This window comes from Bidens hawaiensis, unplaced genomic scaffold, assembly GCF_021521415.1.
Source record: "Bidens hawaiensis isolate Kalapana, Puna unplaced genomic scaffold, B.hawaiensis_p1.1 tig00006061_1, whole genome shotgun sequence".
Taxonomy (NCBI): domain Eukaryota; kingdom Viridiplantae; phylum Streptophyta; class Magnoliopsida; order Asterales; family Asteraceae; genus Bidens; species Bidens hawaiensis.
The window spans coordinates 1127719-1133094 of record NW_027491400.1 but is presented as its reverse complement, the minus strand read 5'-3'; the positions used below and the strand labels follow the sequence as shown (position 1 = coordinate 1133094).

The 5376-nt window shown below is 32.5% G+C and overlaps 1 pseudogene; it reads left to right on the top strand.

Annotated features, from left to right (window-relative positions):
- Positions 1-1712: 1712 nt before the first annotated feature.
- LOC143631325 (putative invertase inhibitor) lies at positions 1713-2490 on the top strand (annotated as a pseudogene).
- The last annotated feature ends 2886 nt before the right edge of the window (positions 2491-5376 follow it).

The following is a 5376-nucleotide window of genomic DNA, read 5'->3' as shown; positions in this document are numbered from 1 at the left end:
GAAACGACCTGAGCCGAGCCAGATAATTTTTGCTGTTAGCTTGCTTTTAGGCTTGTTTAACTTCGAGCTCGAGCTCATATTGGCTCGACTCATTTACATCCCAACGAACAAAAGCACACTTCCTCGACTTTGCCATCCCGCTATCTAAAAAGAACAAAGAATGAATGTCGGGATGCGGGGGATCCACATCATCCGCCCTAAGATATTTAATATATGGAAATCAGATGTTTATCATTGCACCATGTTTTAAAGGTTATATGAACAATACTCTTGTAGTGTAGGGGTAATTACAGTATTAACAATTATAATTACAGTCTTTAAGAAGGGAGTTAGTTAAGGGGTCAAAACCGTAATCAATTTCATACGTCAAGAATTTATTTATTGAATTTAATATTTATAACTTGATTAATTTACCATTTAACGGGTCTTCAATATTTTAAATTTTTATATTATGTTTTAGTTGTTTTTTTCCCTTTGAATCCACTCTAACAAATGCTATGATTATAGAAATTGTATTGCGTCATTAAACTCTAAAACAAGGCTTCTTAGACCACAACAATTGAAATTAATCAATGTTATACGCATCATTTTCCTTTCTAAATTGAAAGATGTACAATTCTTGGTTTAAACACAAGATAAGCGATTGTAATTAAAATGTTGATGTAGGAAACTGATTTTTGATACAAAATACACGGAGCGAGTGGATAGCCACACAACTTATCTATAACATTACGCAATCTATATACATAATCACACAACTATAGATTTATCATCACGCAATGTTACAAATTACGCACAACGGCACAACACGACAAAATTTTCAAACAACTTTTTTTTTCTCTAGTATAAGAATATATATACTTGAATTAAAGAAAATAGTGTGTTCGATTTTATTGTATAATATTTTATTTTTCTTAAATACAATGGAGTGTATAAAAGTAATGAGTTTAAAACAGGTGAACCTAACTAAGAAGTTTAATCCTTACTTTTCATTTATTTTCTTAATTATTATTATATAATATAATTAAAGAGCATGGTGCCGCAAAGTCTTGATTGGGCCACTTTGCGAGTTTGCGGCACCTTATTGGTAGTTTTTTTATTTCATTTTTGTTTGTTTTTGAGTTTCGGCTGTCATGAACGTAAATGAAAACCACCGAATGTGAATTTTGGTTTTGTTCTTTTTATTATTTTGTTTTAGTTGCGGTACCGTACCGTACCGAACACGACAGAAACCGACCGATTTCGCGTAGACTCGCCGCGTTTTGTTTTAGTTCCAGTATCGTAACGAAAACCGACTGAATGCTGATTTTTGTTTTTTTAGTTCTGATACCGTAACGAACATGACGAAAACCGACTGAATTCGCGTAGACTCAACCGCCTCAACGCCGGGATAGATAACGGTTGGGTTTTACAAATGATCCAGTTTTACCGACCGACGCCACGCCATTGATCCACCCCAAAGTTTATATTTTTTTGTTTTATTTTTGTCTTAGTTTCGATGCAATAATGCACGTAACTGCACCCGACTGAATTCGCGTCGACTTACCGTATCAACACTTGTATTTTACCATTATCCGTGTTTTACTGACCAGCCCGACGCAACACGCCGGAGAAAAACACTACTTTTAACTAGTTACCATGGAGTCTTTTGCTTCTGAAGTCTAACTTGGATGATTTTTAAATGCTTTTTTTGGAATGAAATAATTAATTAAGTACTCATTCCTCAAGCCTTTCTCCAAACATACTCTTTGTTATAAATCCACTCTTTGTTCATTTGTTCACAAGTTATACTCTCCTTAAATTTACACAAGAAAAACTAATAATAATGAGTTCTTCATCTTTCTCTCTCACTCCCATTTTATTTTCCTTATTCTTCTTATCTACCAATGGGCAAGACCTCATATACAACACTTGCAAAACCACATCACAACAAGATCCTAATGTGAAGCTCCAATTTTGCACCACCTCGCTCCAAGCCGCGCCAGCTAGCCATTGTGCCGATCTCAAAGGTCTCGGAATGATGTCCATCAGGCTAACGAGTTATAACATTACTGATACAAGGTGTTACATCAAGCGGTTGCTAAAAAAACAACACGAAGGTGCTTGATCCCTATGTGAAGTCGTGTTTAAATGATTGTTTTGAGCTTTACTCCGACGCTATTTTGGACATCAAGGAGGCTATGAAGAGTTACAACTCCAAGCGGTTTTTTGATGCAAATATTCAGATAAGTTCGGTTATGGATGCTACTACCACTTGTGAGGACGGGTTTAAAGAGAAAAAGGGTATTGTTTCGCCATTAACTAAGAGAAATGATGCGACTTTTCAACTATCTGCTATAACACTCTTGATCATGAATATTCTTCAGAGTAGTTCGAAATGATTTTAAACAAAATGTTATAAGTTCATGTAAAATCTTTTATTTATAAAAGCTATATTTGGTTACACGGTTTACTTGGACATGTTCTAAGTTTATGGAGTCTTTCATATTTATATTTAACATATCTTCATGTGATCGGACAAAACAAGAATAAACTATTTTTTAATTCTAATGGTTGTGTTGGGGACGATTTCAAAGTACAAGTATGTAATTTAGTTCAGTTTATTGATATATTTTTAGCCTTATTTCATAAAGTTGTTGTCACCAAAATATTTGGAATGAATGTATAGCAAAATCATATCAACTTTTTTTTATTATTATATCATTAGGATTATTTAACTTTCATACATTTCTAGATAAACGCCGGTATAAATTACTCTGCTGAATATAAAATAAACATGTCTTGACTTAACTCTTGGCACAAAGAGCAACAATGATTATATTGAAACTAGTGGTTTGCCCAGCGCGTTGCGTTGGGGCAAGTCAGTAAAACTCGGACAATGATAAAATCAGGTGTTGTCGGTCTCAAGCGTTGAAGCGGTACGTTGATGCGAATTCGGTCGGTTTTGGCTACGTGCGTTATAAAAAATTGAAAATACTGAGATAGAACAATGGGGGTGGAGTCTGTCGGTAAAACTCGAGCACGTGCTGGTAAAACCGACCATTGTTGATTTCAAGCGTTAAGGCAGTGAGTCTACTCAAATTCTGTCGGTTTCCGTCACGTTTGTGAGGATACTATAACTGAAATCAAAAAGTCGGCATCCGGTCGGTATTCGTATGGTATCAGAACTAAAACAAAACGCAGTGAGTCTAGGCTATTTCGGTCGGTTTCGATTACATTTGTGACGGTACTGAAACTAAAACAAAAAAGTCGGTAAGACCCGAACATTGTTGCCCCCATACATTGCAACGACGTGTCAATGTGAATAACCAATTAATTATCAAATTTACAAAAAAAAAATTGTTTGATCAATAAGTGACACCACATGGACCAATCATGGCCATGCGGTGCCAAAGTTTTCATTTGTTATATATAATAATAATAACAATAATGATAATAATAATAATAATAATAATATGTTCTTTTTATTAAGTTATAAGATGATCAAGTTAGATTATCATAATTTTATTTTTTTGAACAACTTTTATTAAGACTACTCTAACAAGATACTATAAATTGAAAACACCAAACATTACAAAACACCAAAAGAAAATAATATTGTTAAAAGTTGTATATTTAATGATTTAATAAATTGTTGCAATAGGGAGTTTGATTAAAACTTATTTCATTTTATCTTGTGCTTAACGTGTACAACTTAATCATTTGGGTTTTAGATGACAACAATTTTACTTGAAGCAATCTCTTTTTGTGGAAAACTTTGCAAAGTGGACGTTTGAGTAATATCTTACTATGGAAGTTTATTAGTAGAGTTAAGGAATGTACACTAGGGGCGCAACACTATTTTTATAACGTCTATTATTAAAGGTAGCTAGGTGGTTCAACAAATTTGATTCTTGACCAAAAAAAAATAGTTTATAAGTAGGTTAGATCCCGTGTTACACACGGGCAAAAACAATTTTAATGGATTGTAAACGTCAGATAATCATACATTATTATATTATTATAATGTATAATATTGTTGTTTTAATTAAAAGAATCTAACATACAAAAACAAACAGAGAAAAATGACAATTTAAAACATATTTCTAACTTATGCCATGAAACAAAAAAAAGACATATTAATTAAAACTTTATCATATACTGAAATCATATGTTGTAAACTACGAAGCGTAAATAATGAGATATAACCCACAATTTCAATCCAAACATCTATATATCTAGTCCAAACGTTCATAAATTATTTCCCAAAATACAAAAATAAACAATAAAGTAACAAAGTCTCAAAATTTTTAAAAATAACAATGAAAACAATTAATTGTTTTTATTATTTAATAAATGGTGATTATAACCATTTATTTTGAAACTTTCTTCAACTTAGGAGAGTTAATGTTTAAAATCAAATTGTTTATTAAGTAGATAATTTATGCATAATATTGTATTACTTGGCATCCTATGTGGATAACTTAGTTAAATGATATGTGAAAAATTTATTTTGCTTTAATAGTATAGGTAGATATATCAGCTATAAGACTTATATTGATAACTTTCAACGTAATGACTAAAAGATGATTAACTTGAAAGGGTAAAATGAAGAACTCGCTGGAGTATAATGTGTACCTTTGTTAAAATCGCTTATGCCCTATGTTCCATTGTAATTTACACTTTTTTTTTATAAAGTATAAAACATCATTTTAGGGGCATGGATTTTCAATAGAAAAATCCTTTTAAACTGGTAATATTTCTAGAAAACGTTTACAATAAAGTGGCAGGCAAACGGGCAACAAGCTGTGCCGCTACCCCCTTCTGAATTGCAAAGCCAATCCTACTAAAAACGAAGCTTTGAGACCTAGGAGTTGAAGAGGTTCCGTGTACAACACGCTGAACCTACTCAAAAAATTTACAGCCTTTGGGGCCAGGAAACCAAATGTATCAAAAGCAAATGGGAGAAAGACATGTTGATTCTCTAAACAAGTTGTCTCGTGTTTAACAACTTTGTCTGATTCAACCTTCAACGCAGCCTGACCCACAACAAACCCAAAATTTCTAAAATCAACATCAAATAACATTTCTAAAATTTCTCAAATAGAATGAGACAACGAATAGTTAACTAAAAAGAATATACGTGTGGATGCTATCATTCATGAAGAAAACTTCCGATGTATTTTTAATGCCTTTAACTTTATTATCATTTTATTCTTCTAATCTTCTCCTATATATCATGTTAAAAGATGTTGCTTGCGTGATTAATTTATTTCCGTATAATATGTACTAATCAATAGCTTTGTACTCGTTTATCTTCTGCAACACCTTTCAATACCTTGATATTAAACGAGTCTATGTCTGACACTATAAACACCGACACCCTGTGTCTTGCAA